Genomic DNA, 15,471 nt, shown 5'->3' with positions numbered 1-15,471 from the left:
AGCTGACGCGTTTCCCTAAATGGGTGCAGACATATTCACTCATACATATGTATGTTAGGGTGCATCACCAAAAAAGTTGTGGGTTTTTCCACTGAATTATAAAATTTATTTTATTTAGACTTACGCCAAAATATTTGGGAAATATTTTATAATGACCGATTTGATAAAATTTTCAAACATTTTTAAGCAGACCTTTTTATTATAAATTCTTCTATCATATTAGGCTATTTTTTGGGAAAAATATTTTTAAAAACTAATTTTATTTATAAAAAAAATTATTTTTGGAAGTATTTCCAAATCGATCCCGCTCACGTAAGTCTTAAAATTTTACCGAAATATTTTGGCGGAAGTCATAAAATATAATAAATTCTACAATTCAAGTGGGAAAACTAACGACTTTTTTTTGTATGGCGGATGATGTACACCCTAATGTATATACTTATGTATATGTGAGTACAATTGTATGGAGGAATACCTATACATACATGTGTGCATGTATAAATGTATATAGGTCTATAACTGCCTAGACAACAAACAAAAACGACCTTATATAGTTTTAGTTGAAACGAAACAAAAAAAACCGACACACAAACATTGCCGGCAATTTTGTAATTTAGTTTCTGTTGTACTTAGTTTTGCTTTTGTAATTGAAATTTACGCGAATTTAATTAAGTCGTTTGCCATATTATGCGATGTTTTTACACAACATTTTCTAATTAAACATTGGATTCGCCTTTGTACTGACGTTTTTCCTGAATTTTTTGTGTGTTTTGTTCGGTTAGGTTGTATAAACTAAGAGAGCTATAAATTCTAAAATATTTTTATTTGAATTTTTTTTTGTGTTGAGACTTTTTAGTTTTATTTGAATTTTGTTGTAAACATATTCTATTAAAGAAATTCGATTATTTCCAGCTAAAATGAGAATGACGCTAATTTTAATAAGTTTGACCCAGAAAAAGAATTATCAAACATTACCAAATGATACAAGAAAATTCAGGAAGACACACAAAAACCGAAACAGAAGATATCCAAAAAGTTCCTAAAACCCAAAAAAGGCCCGTAACTATTTTAAAATGTCGAAATTCTCAGAAATAATTTCCCTTTTTGTTTTAAAAACTAAAAGCAAGCATTAAAGAATAATTACTGTGCCAAAGAGTGAAAAAAATAATAAAAATCTTTTAAAAAATAACTAAAAATTAAAAAAAAAAATCAGAAATTTTCTGATTTTATCGAAAAATAAAAAAAGCTAAACAATCCAATAAGGTTTCGAAAAGCCCCGAAACATCCCGAAACAGTTTGAGAAACTTCAAAAAATTAAAAAAGAAACAAAAAGAAAATTTCTTAAAAAAGTCACGCAAAAATTCGAAATTTTCGTAAAGATTAAACAAAATCAAAAATAATTTCGTATTTTAGCAGTGTTTAGCGAATGAAATTCTAAAATTCACGTTTATTTTGTTCTCAAAAAACTTCGAACAGGTCCACTAAATCTTTCAAAATCTTCGAAAGAAGTCGAGTATATAAAAAAAAATCGAAAATTAAAAAAAAAAAACCCAAAACCGCTAAATGTAAAAAGATCGGTATTTAAAAATTCGAAAACAAACCAATATCTAAACAAAACTTGAGCGAACATTTCTTATTAGCATAATTTTTAACTCCAAAAAATTAGAAGAATCCTCAGGAAACTTAAATATTTTCCACAAAATTTAAAATTTCGAAAATCTCCAAAAAGAGGGGAAAGAAAAAAATTCAAAATCTTTTGGAAAAAACCGTAGAAATAGAATTAACCCTCAATCCACAGTTTTCAAAAAAAAAAATAAAAAAAATCTCGAAAAACTCAAAAGGTCCGATATCATTTTAATGTTTTAAAACAAAAGACGCTGGTTGTTTCTGCTCACAAGATATAAAGAAAATTTAGCCTTTTATTCTTGCTAAAAATATTGGAAGTTCTAGTACAATAGAATAGGACTCTAAGCATACCTTCGAAAAGGCCTTGCAACACACTTTTGTTCATTACTTTTATCTCTTTTGACTTCAAAATCGACCGTCTCTTTATAGTTTGTTTCTAACGTTTTTAATACTCATAGATAATTATTGCCCCACCCACAATTATATGTATGTATGTGTACATACCTTTGTTTGAGCGCTGATTTCATTTAACCAAAATGGCAGCTGCATATGTCATAAAAATCTGACTCACTGTCAATCAACGAGTTTTTTTTTTAAATAAAAATGTGTGTAAGGGGCTGACGAATATTTAACACTTAAAACAAGTCTGAAATAAAAATAAATTTAGAAAAAAATTAAATCATTAAAAACAGTAGAAAATACATAAAAATTAATTGCATATTATTAGCATAAGTGGAAAGACAAGGTAATCACATTTGCAGTCAGTTTATGACTAAACGTTTAGTCAACCACTCAATAAACAAATGCTAGTTATAAACAATGAAAATAAATTTTATGCAAAATAAATCTTGTGAAAAATAAAACTCTTTTATCAGTAAATATTGCCAAGACTAGGATCCTTGAAAACATACATATGTACAAATACTAAAATTAAAAGTCAATGAATTTGGAATTTGGTAGATAGCGGTTGATGGTTTAGAAGAGATCCATGATTTCTTCTGTATGGCTTCGAAAGTAACAGCAAACACTACCTGCTTCGGTCTATTCAAATCTTTTCCTTCCTAGGATGTTGTAGAATTAAAGCAGATATTCTTCTAAAACCTTCTAACCAAATCATCGACAATGGGTTATTGATTTTTCAAGCTGAAGATACTCCTAATCCCATTAATTGTTATGCCTCAATTATTTCCCCAATGTACCAGATCCCGCTTAGGTCAGAGTCTCTGCCTGTGGTATTTTTATATTTTTTTTCTCGGCTGGTCAGGTCTTATGTACTCCTTCCACCAAAGACAACGCAGGAAAGCATAAATTTACAGAAAAGTAACGCATGAACGTGGAAAACAGAAACATTTTTGGAGAAAGTACATGTGAATCCCCTAGTAGTATTCATTAAAACGTCAAGGACCAGAGATATAGATTAAGAAAGTGGGTGGGTTTCTAACAGCTCACTTAGTATAATGGACATTGAATAGCCGTAAGAATTTTTTTTAGTGAAACCGCAAAATGGTTCCATAGAAGCTGAATAAGAACGGGATGGTCAAAAATGAGGAATCTTGACTCTAGTTAGAAATAGTTAAGAGACCTAAGCAGCTGGTATGCTTAACTGCCGGAATCTCACAACTGAGAAATGAGGATAACTACTAATTCACCAGTCCTATAGTTTTTCATTCAACGTTATTTTCTAATGCAATAAAGTCTTTGTTTAGTCCATTTGTGATGAAAGTGCGTTCTGGCTCTCAGAGCTCAAAACCAGCTGCATTCGAAATTTCGTTATCGGCTCGCGGCAATTCGTATATTAAGTTAATGGTCTCCGTAAAGTTTTTCGTGGTATCATAAAGGGCATTCTCTTAATCGAAGTGTGCCCTTTTGCCTTGGGGTAACACCTTTAACCTAACTTAGCCTATTCTACGCCCTACTTATTGATTTTATCCAGTTTATCTCCGTAGAGAGAGTAAATCTTAACAGTTACAATACGATCAGGTATCTGGAAATAGCTTCGTTGATCGTGTGTGGAAAAGAGGCAGTTTTGTGCTTTTTGGTTTCTTTCAGTCTCTTAGCTACGTTTTCTTCGATCTCACGGATGACGGTGAAATGCATCCCTGCACAACATCCAATATACGAGATGTACTCCCTGCCCTTCTCGATTGTTTCTTTATCCCCTTTTTGGTCTTGTTGCTCCGTAGGCGATAGCTTAACGTAGGGTTTATTATCGGTAGTCCTTAGTGAACTCTTAGGCTGGGCTCTCTACTACTAAATTCTTGGCTTTCGGATAGGAGGATAATGATCCAGCATTTATAGACTCTTAAGAAATGACAATGTTTTAGAAAATCAACTTGCGCTTTCAGCGTGTTATACCATATGTCGATTGAGAATTGGCTATATGTGCTAATTCAGTGAAATGTGCGTTTTACACTGCATACTTGTGAGTGCAATGCTTACGAAAGTAGCAACTTGACAAATGCTCAAAATCAGAGCAGTATAAAATGGATAATTTAGCCGAAGGACGGAAATTACAAAATTTGAATGAAAATATTCATTTGCCCATAGTTTTTTTCAGGGTTTGAAATTGCTGTAATATTTTTATTTAATTTGCATTTGCTGTGCTTTGACTTCGGCATGTATGATATCCAAAGCACAGCAAAAGCAATTTAAAAAAAAATGCTTTGGCTGCCGTTTTGCTATGAAATTTCGAAAGCAAATTGTGAAAGCACAAAGACAGCGCAGCAGCAGCAAATCAACAGCAATTTAACTATAAATTTGCTGCGAAGCATCGAATTGGCAGAAATAGAGGATATTATATGTATGCGTGCGCAAATCCACAGTCGCTTACCCTAATAAGCTTTGCATTGATGGCGGAGTTAATATGTACTTGGATAATATACCATGCTGCAAAAGCGTCATGTGCACAACACAGCCAAGCAGATAACAGCACAGCAAAAGCACTATCACAGCAAATCGAAAGCAATAAAATGGTTTAAATAAACTGCCGATAAAAAAAAAAATAAACTTTTCAAAGTTACAGCAAAAGCAAAGCAGTTCGAATCAAAATCGAAAATTTCCAAACTAAGCAAAAGCAAAAATAGTAATGCTGTTGCTGCTTTGCTGACAGTTTTTCAAACCCTGGTTTTTTTCCTCGCTTCTAACATAAACAAAACTAAGTGTTTTCTCCGCTTTCAGCCATTGTCGGCTCAACCCAAAGATCGTTATGTGTCACTTTCTTTTGTGCATTGAGAGATCATTAGCGCAAACAATGCGCAAATGAACACACATCGGCGATCACCTGACAGCTCATCAATTAAAATCGCATTTCAATTAGGTAATTCGCTGCAAATGTTTCAATTTCCGAACAGCATAACTACTACACACTTATTAGTACTATTCATACTAGTATGAGATAGTTAAAAAGAAAATAAAGTAACTAAACGAAACAAAGGCCAATAAATATCGGAGGCATCATCATCATTAAAGCGGCAGCAGTGGTGAAGCCCCACAAAAAGGTGGAGAAAAGTGAACAATGACGTCGAGAACAAAAAGCAGCATTCAACAAAGCAGCGTGTAATAAAGGAATCAGTTACTAAATAAATGCACGTTTCAGTTTCTTATTATGCGGCATTTTTTGTTACCATCCTTAACCAATGTTTTTACATTTATTTTTTGATTTATTTTCAGAGGTTTTTTTTTCACTTGCGAACTTTTTGGCGCAATTTAAAAGTTAATTTACTTCAACTGCCCGCAGGGGCCGTACAAACATGACCAACACCATCCAGTTGACTGGCTGCACGAGAGCACAAAAGAGGAGGCAACGTGATGGCAATTCTGGCCGGGAAGAAATTGGAAGTTGCTCAACAAACTGACAGCAGCAACAAAAATCGACAGGATGAAGACAAAGTTATACGGGTCATTTGGTAAATGCGGCATGACCGGCTGCAAAAGGAAGAAAGAAGGGGCAAAATGGCATAAATTGACCACCATGAAAACTCGGTGCTGCTATGCAACACTGGTGGCAATTGCGATGCATGGAGATATGAAAATCGGAAAACGCAAGGGAGGCTATCGAAGTTCGAGTTAAAAAGAGTTTAAAAGAAGCTGCCACAGCAGCAGCGAGGTAATAAAAATACTTAAAATAAAGTAAATAAAGAGAAAAAAAATTGGCAAGTCGAAAGAGGAGTACCAAAGTACCGCAAAAGGGCAGCTGAAATGGTGGTCAGTTGGCAGAAAGCGCATGTGGAGGTAGCAAGAAAGGTTTCGTTGGTTTCGCGTTTTTGTACTTTTGAGCCTCTTTCTTTTTAATGCCCTCCTCATTGCTTTTTCCATGGATAGCTTAATACCGCGCGCTTAATGGAAAGCGTGCTGCAATTTGATGAATAAACGTCATGCAGTCGATTGAGTAGCTTATGTGCTACACTATAATACTTTTACGTGACTATCCAATTGCTGACGTCGACCAGAAACAAAGAGCAAAAGACCCAGCAAGCCAACAATCTGCATACGATTTCAACCTTTGTTTCATCGATATGCTTTGAGCGAGCCTGAAATGAATTGTGGAGCCGGTTAGTGAGAGTCTGCTAGTGTAGTCGCCAGCAGCAACTTCGTCGATACCAGCTGATTCGATACCAACAAACTCCGACCAGCCGCGCGCTATTCAGTCAAAGGTCTTCTTCATCAATGGGCGTGCAGAGCCTGTGATGGGCAAGTGCAATCAGTGCCGCTACCTACCACTGAATACTGCAATTTGCGGCTGATGGCTGCGCTCTGTTATGCGTTGTATTATTTTTTTTTTCTTTGGCGGCATACAGACCTTTTTTTTGTGTTTTACTTTTGTTTTCAATTTTTGCTTTGCGTTTTGCGCTTTTTCTTTCTTTGTAACTGAAAACGAAAGCCAACCTGTTAAGATGGCAACACCACATTTGCCTCTGTTGCATGTATAAATGTTAAGAAGCAGGCATAAAATGCGAATACAAATGATTTTGAAAAATTCTCATCAAATGATCTGCAGCAGAACATCAATTATACTAGGCTGAGGAACAGTGGGCCGATATCACGAAAGCAGAGATGAAATCACAATCAATGCTTGTCTAAAAATAAGATCTGCTAAGAGGTATTTCGTCGTTTTGCAAGGTAAGTTTTGAAGACGGCTGGAAGTTAAACTGCGGGCTGATGCACGAAAGGGTGGTAAGAGCGCTGGAGTCGATGATGGCGGTAGACATAATAGCAGTCCTCGTAACTGACAGATAAGTGGCTACTGGTTTATGGAGACGACGGTTTTATACAAATATGTCAGATAAACTCCAGCCTGCATATTGGTTAAAAAAATACCCGAACTAACGCCTTTTAATGGTCCAATATTAGCTCATCCGTATACAACTGTCATCCACCGGTCAATTAGTCAATGGCTGGGGATCAACTAGAGGCAGTGCCTGGATATGTTCTGTTGGGGGCAGAAGACTATTTACGATGGCGGATGCGAATATTGACACAAAACTTTTAAAAGTTGAGGCAGAGGCCAACTAGAAGGGCTTATTTTTGCTCAGAGCCGCGCTAGCAGTCCATTAACCCCAGTGATAGCCGATAGTCATAGACATATCTACTCTGATTCGAAAATTCGAAGGAAATTCAAGAAAAGAAATTGCTGACTTGAGCTCTAGAACGGGCTTTAGGAAAAACGTTTTCACCAGAAACTAAAGGCTGAGTTCAACGGACTTTTAAGGTCCCCTTGCCTAATCAACAAGATGATTACAGAGGTGGTTCAGGCCACAGAGATAATGGAAACTGTCCTACCGTTGTTCTCAACATCTCAACTGGGTATATAGAGGAAGATTTCTCTTTGGTATCAGCCAGGAGGCATATCGCCAGAATTATTTTGGCTCTGCGCGATGTTTTTATCTTAAAAATGGTTTATATCTGAAGTCAATATGAGTTCATAATGGAAAAAAATAAAAAAGAAGTAAGGTCCTGAAATCAGAGGGAACTGTCCTTCAAACATTCTCGTCGTCACTCCTGCTGTAAGACTACGAGAATTGAAAGAAGATTATATCCCCAGTATCAGTCAGGACAGATATCGTTACTCGGAGTAAGAAGAGTAAGAAAATATATTTATAAGCTTCTCAGTATTTGTTTGTTTAGTAGTGATATTTGGTATTCAGTACGTGGGGTTTGGTGCTTCTGGCAAATGCAGATGATACCGACATCGTCGGCCCGAGAACCAGGCCAGGCTGTTCTTATAGCATTGTCCAGTTTAAAAAAGAGACCTTTAGGTAACACGTAAAAATTCCTCACGTTTTGGGACACACATCACTGTTGGAAATTATAGCTTCGGAGTAATGAACGACTTTGCCTACCTTGGATCCAGCATAAACACCACCAGCAATGTCAGTCTGAAGATAAAGTGATGAAAAACTCTTGCCAACAGGAGCTGTTTTGGGCTCGGTGTGCAATTAAAAGCAGAGTCCTTTCCCGACGAACAATACGAACAATAGTTACGCTCTAAAAATATCTCATCTTTTTATGTGGCTCAAACACATGGACGATGTCAAAAAAGGATGAGATGGCTTCGGGTGCATAAAATCCACGATTGCGCCGATTTGGGAATGTTGTACACACGGATGACGAAACTCCGGTGAAAAGATACTTCGACTCGGTATTCAGGGTGCAAACTCGCAAAGGACAGAGGCAATTGTTGAAGTTTTTCGTCTCGGTCCAAACCGACGAACGGCTATAGAGCCAAACAAAGAAGAAAATTTGGTGTTTGGCATTTGGTATTTAGTATGCATTAGATGCTTGGTATTGAGTAATTATTTGATGTTTGATATTTGTTGTTTTGTATTTTTGTTATGGTAATGGCAATAACAATGGCAATAGTAATGGTACTGTAATGGTTTGCCGTGGGGAAATAGCTATTGTAATGGAAATAGTAGTGGTAACGGTAATCGTAATGGTAACGCTAATGATTTGGAAATTGTAATGGTAATGATATTGGTTATGGTAAAGGTAATGGCAATTGAAATGGTAATGTAAATGGAAATGGTAATGGGAATGGTAATGTGAATGGTAATGGTAATGGAAATGACAATGGTAATGGAAAGGGTAATGGTAACGTTAATGGCAATGTTAGCTATATTGTTAATGGTATCACTTATAGTAATGGTTATGATACTGGTGATGGTAATGGTAATTGAAATGTTAATGGTAATTTTAATGGTAATGATATTGGTTATGGTAATGTTAAGGATAATTGAAATGGTAATGGTACTTGTAATGGTAATGGTAGCGGTAATGCTTATGCTATTGGTACTTGCTGAGTCTCAAAAATTAAATTATTTTTTTCGAGAAGTATTTGTTCATTAGCCCCACTACTCATTCCTATCCCAAGCAAAACGACGCACACTAACAAAAGAGTACAGGCGCATGCGCAACAACATAGACGACGATTGCGTCGACCACCACCCGCTGCCATTTGGCACATAAATCAAGTGTTGACAGACAGACAGCAGTCCACATACACACACGCACATGCAGCAAAATCAAGCAGACATAAAGACGGCCACCTTGTGGCTGCTAGTTCTTAGTGATTTTAATGGATTCTTTCATACCTCGTTCTTTTTGCCGGCGGCACGCAGTAAACTTAAATATTTCACCATACACTCCAAGGCTGGTGGTGTGTTTTTTATTACATTACTTTGTTTTTGTATTTGCATTTTAAATTTCAACTAACAAACTAAAGCAAAGAAAAAAGCTTAAACTTGAAAGCAAGAAAATTTATCTGGCGTTTGACTCCCGCTAAAATGAATTGATTTGCCTCTAATTCAAGCGCAACGGCAAACAGCGCAAAGGAGCCAAGAGCAAGTGAGCGCGGGCACAACCGGCTAGTGCTCGTAAGAGCCACAGTGAGTTAGTATGATTGCAACAGAAAATGCATTCTCAGACAGGCGAGCAAACATGCTGACTGTCTGGCTGGCTGGCTGTTTGGTTAGCAGGCAGGCAGACAGACAGACAGCCAAGTGAGCAAACAATTTTTATGTGACTGTGCGCTTTTTGTTTTCTATCATAAAACCCATAAATAATTGCAGTTTTTAAACGCCTCTAAGCCTTGGCAGTAACTGCAAAAATGCAAAATTAAGTCCCAATGTTTATATATTTTTTTGTTTTTATTATTTGTCAAATTTTTCCTTTTGTTTGTTAGTAATTTATAGTTGGTTTTTACATTTATTTTTCCTCAATTTTACGACTTGAAATTTTTATTGCAAATAAGAGAATCTGATTTTGGTCCACATTCACCTCAGCGGGTAACACTTACTCATACTCGTCTGTGCATTTTCATACAAATATACATTAGGGTGATTCAGAAAAACTAATTCATTTTATTTATTTTATCTTTCCTCGGAACCATGCTCAAATGTTTCGTCTAGACGCCAAAATAAGTCTCAGAAAATACGAGTCCATTGAATTAATACTAAGAATGACCACGTCGCACTTTTCGATTTCCCATAGGAATAACACAGGAAAATTGTTTTTTTTTTACTTTTGATTCTTATATAGTCGACTTTGACCTCGAATAACTTTTTACCAACTCGACTTATTGGAAAATGACTTCAGGCCTTTTTTGCAGAACGTTCAATTTTCGACAAAAGTACTCCAATACCTTTGCAGTAAAACGTATAGTTCGTTAAGTTTCAAATTAGAAGTAAAAAAAAAACAATTTTCCTGTGTTATTCTTATGGGAAATCGAAAAGTGCGACGTGGTCATTCTTAGTATTAATTCAATGGGCACATATTTTCTGAGACTTATTTTGTCGTCTAAACGAAACTTTTGAGCATGGTTCCGAGAAAAAAAATTTTTTTTCTGAATCACCCTAATAAATATATGTGCATACGAATACGAACGTACGCGCATTTGTGCAACAACTAGTAAACTACACTCTCGCATCTAGAATTTTTGCGAAAAAATAGCCACTGATGTCATCTTTCGCCGAAAAATAAAAGCAAACAATTGCAGCGAAGTTTATGTATGTATGTATGTATATGTTTGGCTGCTTATCGTGCTACGTATGTATGTAGATTACAATTTTACGTAGGAAAAGCAACAAATTTCGATTTGTATTTCACTTTAAATGCCGGCTAGGTGAACTATATCGCAAGGTAAGCGGAAATATGTACTGTTTCATATGAATTTTCAAAACAAGCCTGCTTCTCTGAAATTAAAACATAAATAATGATTAAAGCTAAGAAATTTTTTCTAGCTAAACTTCATCAGAGAGAATAATCTCGAAAAATTACTCACTGGCAAATGAAAGCTTGTGCCTTCTTTAAAAAAAAATGTAAAGTATGTCCATGCTCTGAGTGTCAAATACCCGGCAATGTTCATTGCAAACGAGTACCTGGCATATACGAGTGTCTGCACCAAATGAAAAACGTATGAGCAGGCCAATGAGTGCAACAGTGAGTGCCGAGCAATGGGCAGATCATCGTCGTATTAGTCCTCTTATTCGCACTCTTCTTCCTCTTTGTATTCGGGCTTATCTTGGTATTCGTCCTCATATTCGAATTGATCTTGATACATATGTACATACCTTCTGTTCTTCTTCATATATTCGTCTTCGGTTAGTCTACGTATTCATATAAGACCTCGCATTTCTTTCGTTTTCATATTCATAGTTATTCATGTTCGGATTCGTTTTTTTACCTTTGTAATGGTGATTTGGATTTCTCTAGACCCGGTACATTGCCTTAGTAGCGATTTCTTTGTGCCTCTTCCTTCAGCCTGACTAGGGCAGAGAGCGCGGCCCCTTTTTTGGGCCGCAGATTAAAGTGGTTGTTGCCCACTTCTTTGCAAGTTTATCGGCAACTCCCTTTTCAGTCAATACCGACATATGTCACGGAATACAGAGAACCTAAACCCGGTTGGTATAACCAAGAGTCCACGCTTTTTTCGGCAGCTCAAGTTTCAGACGTTTTCCCATAGTCTTCGAGTATCTCAATCTCGATCCAACTGCACCTATCCCGGCATACCCTCCAGTCAATGAGCCATCAGTGTACCAGTTTTTTACTTATACGATAGGTCTCGTATATGCCTGCCCAACTCTTCTTATTAAATCAGTTGTGAACCTCTTTGCTAAACTGAAATTCGTAGGCGTGATAAACCTCAGTATTGAGATTTCATGGCGCTACTTCGTCAAAATATCGATTTGCCTACGAATGAGAAACCCTTTTTCCCCGATTTTTGGTACCAATCCTTCTTAGGCGAGCCCTTTTCGCCAGAGTCTGGATATAATTATAAAGAGCGGTCAGATCTAGAAGCACTTTCAAGGATGCGATTTGCGGTTCTCAATACACCAACTATGCATACGCATGCCAGCCTTGGTATCTTAAATAGAGTCCTACTCTCTCTGGATCACACAGCTCAACCTACCTTAACAAAATCAACTGAACCTCCAGAGTTAGTAGAGTGAGCATATTTTCATAGCAAGTATGTATGAAATTTAAGCGCAGTGAAGGGTTCTAAAAATAGTCGCTGAGCTATTTAAAAGTCTATACCACTTTCTAATTTTTCATACACGTGGGCTTGGTGTACTTTCTGTGATATATTTTGCCACTATTTCCAAGTAGAGCAACACTTTTGTTATCGCTCGTCTGAGTCAATGAGCCCTCACAAAAGCTTATAAAAAAGCCTAACCTTATCTACAGCTACGTAGATATCTTCACACATATAACCATGTCGGTTGTCTAGGAAGTACATAATACTGTTCCAGCACTGGAGTTAGCTGCATATTATCTTTGTGAAGCCGATAAAATTCCAACTTAATTACAAAAAAAAAATAGATAAACACATCATTCCTGAGATAAGAAACCTAGCTAATTCGTTATCGGGGCTGACTGAGTGTATTATGGAAGGGAAACTGTTATGTGTTTAAGTGTGTAAGTGTATAAGTAAGCATGTGGATACTCTATAACTGGATCTAAAATCATTACACACCATATCTAGCTCTTGAAATTGCTGGAATTATAATTTTGGTTTTAACCGCAACGCTTTCAACGTTGGTTATATGGCGAATATATGTAAACAATTCAATAAATCCTAATAGCCCGGCTATCTGAAACAACGACCACATTTCGTGTAGATGTATTCCTCATTACCGTAAACGCCTGCCTAAAGGAGGCATAGAAAAAGGGTAAATCGAAAGATGTGGTACACTGGGGGAAAAAGTTATTAAAATCAAATAGAAACGTAATTGGAGGATGGCTCCGTGCGCAGAAGTGGAAAACTTTTGACTGCCATTCACCTGGGAGTGGCCAGAAGCGATTCTTGTGCGTACGGTTCAAATCGCAGCTCACAACGTCCGGATATTTATATCCACGTATCCTCTGGGTAGCAACCAAACATCCGTTTGGGAGCGAGCTAAAGTGAGAAGGCGTAAAACTTCGCGTGCGCTGGGTTTGGGTCCCGCCACGTTAAAACCCCGCCCAATGAAAAGAAAAAAACAGCCTCGGATGAGACCCCCTTTTTCTGATGACGACCACGGCAAACGTATAAAGGACTATGATTTAAGGGTATGCACCTGGAATATCCGGACCCTTAATGGGGAAGGTGCCTCTGCCCGGCTGGTTGATGTCCTCGGGAAGACAAAGGCTGACATCACCGCCATCCAAAAAATGCGATGGACGGGGCAAGGTAAAGTAAGCGTGAAGCCTTGCGACGTCTACTACAGTTGCCACGTAAAGGAGCGTAAATTCGGTGTTGGATTCGTGGTAGGAGAGAGACTCCGTCACCGAGTACTGGCGTTCACCCCGGTGGACGAACGTCTAGCCACAATCCGCATCAAAGCTAGATTCTTCAACGTCTCGCTCATCTGCGCCCATGCCCCGACGGAAGAGAAGGATGAGGCGTCCAAGGATCTCTTCTATGAGCGCTTGGGACGTACATATGAGCGCTGCCCCCGACACGATGTCAAAATCGTGCTTGGCGATTTTAATGCTAAGGTGGGCAAGGAAGGGATCTTTGGCGCCACTGTCGGAAAATTCAGCCTCCACGACGAAACGTCCGATAACGGACTGAGGCTGATCGACTTCGCCGGGGCTCGAAATATGGTAATATGCAGTACTAGGTTTCAGCATAAGAACATCCACCAAGCTACATGGCTGTCTCCAGATCGAAAAACGAGAAACCAAATCGATCATGTTGTGATAGACGGAAGGCATGCTTCAAGCGTTTTGGACGTACGTACACTCCGAGGGCCAAACATCGACTCGGACCACTATCTTTTTGTAGCCAAGATACGCACCCGCCTCTGTGCAGCACAAAATGTGCGCCCAACAATGCAAGGAAAGCTTAACGTCGAAAAGCTGCAATCACAACAGACGGCCAATTTATTCGCCACTCGACTCACACACCTGCTCTCTTAGAGCACTCTTCAACAATGCGAAATACGCGAGCAGTGGAACCACATTTCCCGATCATTAAGTACCGCCGCCGAAGAAGTAGTTGGATTTCAGCGAGCCCGGAAGAACAACTGGTACGATGAGGAATGTCAAGAAGCCGCAGAGAAAAAAGATGCCACCTACAGGGCCACGCTGCGATCGGGCGCAACGCGAGCCATGTGGGACCGTTATAGGGAACTGAAGAAGGAAGCGAGACGTATTTGCCGCAATAAGAAGAGAGAGGCCGAAATACGTGAGTGCGAAGAGCTTGAGATGCTGGCCGGCAGGAAGAACGCCCAAAAATTCTACCAGAGGGTTAGGCGACTTACGGAAGGTTTCAAGACCGGGGCGAACTCCTGTAAGAACAACAATGGCGACCTAGTGACCGATGTCCAGAATATACTTAAATTGTGGAGGGAACACTTTTATAATCTACTGACTGGTAGCAGCGCTGAAAGTAGTGAAGAAGATGAACCCGAGTCCCCAGTCGATGATGATGGAGTAGGTGTCCCACCGCCTGACTATGACGAGGTACGAATAGCGATTACGCGGCTGAAAAACAACAAAGCTGCTGGAGCTGACGGCCTGCCAGCCGAGCTATTCAAGTACGGCGGCGAGGAGCTGATGAGGTGCATGCATCAGCTCGTATGCAGAATATGGTCAGATGAACGCATGCCCGATGACTGGAATTTAAGTGTGCTCTGCCCAATCCACAAGAAAGGCGACCCCGCCATACGCGCCAACTACCGCGGAATCAGCCTTCTAAGCATAGGTTACATGGTCTTATCGAGCGTATTGTGCGAAAGACTGAAGCCCACCGTCAACGAGCTGATTGGACCTTATCAGTGTGGCTTTAGGCCTGGAAAATCCACCTTAGATCAGGTATTCACAATACGCCAAATCTTGGAAAGGACCCGCGAGAATAGGATCGACACGCACCATCTATTTGTCGATTTCAAAGCCGCTTTCGACAGCACGAAGAGAAGTTGCCTTTATTATAGGGAAGGACCTCTCCGAGCCGTTTGATACCAAACGAGGTTTCAGACAAGGGGACTTCCTTTCGTGTGATTTCTTTAATCTGATGTTGGAGAAGATAATAAGAGCCGCAGAACTGAACCGCTCAGGCACAATACTTTATAAGAGCGTACAATTGCTGGCGTATGCCGACGACATCGATATTATCGGTAAAAAGAAGGGCTATGTCTGTTCTGCCTTCTCGGGATTGGATAGAGAAGCAAAGCGAATGGGTCTGGTGGTGAACGAGGACAAAACGAAGTATCTCCTGTCATCACACAAACAGTCAGAGCATACGCGTCTTGGCACCCACGTCACTTTTGACAGTTACAAGTTTGAAAAAGTAGACGACTTCGTTTATTTGGGAACCAGAATTAACACCAATAATAATGTCAGCCTTGAAATCCAACGGAGAATCAC

The 15,471-nt window shown here is 38.7% G+C and overlaps 1 long non-coding RNA gene across 1 annotated transcript in view; it reads right to left on the bottom strand.

The window, feature by feature from the left end:
* Window positions 1-2,222: 2,222 nt before the first annotated feature.
* LOC118739970 overlaps window positions 2,223-15,471 on the bottom strand; it is a 37,412-nt gene continuing 24,163 nt past the window's right edge. The window contains exon 3 of the long non-coding RNA XR_004993081.1: window positions 2,223-2,272. This is a non-coding gene — a long non-coding RNA (uncharacterized LOC118739970). The remainder of the gene's footprint in view (window positions 2,273-15,471) is intronic.

This window comes from Rhagoletis pomonella, unplaced genomic scaffold (assembly GCF_013731165.1).
Source record: "Rhagoletis pomonella isolate Grant_MI unplaced genomic scaffold, Rhpom_1.0 Rhpom_scaffold_00005, whole genome shotgun sequence".
In the NCBI taxonomy this organism is placed as follows: Eukaryota; Metazoa; Arthropoda; class Insecta; order Diptera; family Tephritidae; genus Rhagoletis; species Rhagoletis pomonella.
The sequence above is the reverse complement of the archived record's forward strand: the minus strand, read 5'-3'. Positions and strand labels throughout refer to the sequence as shown.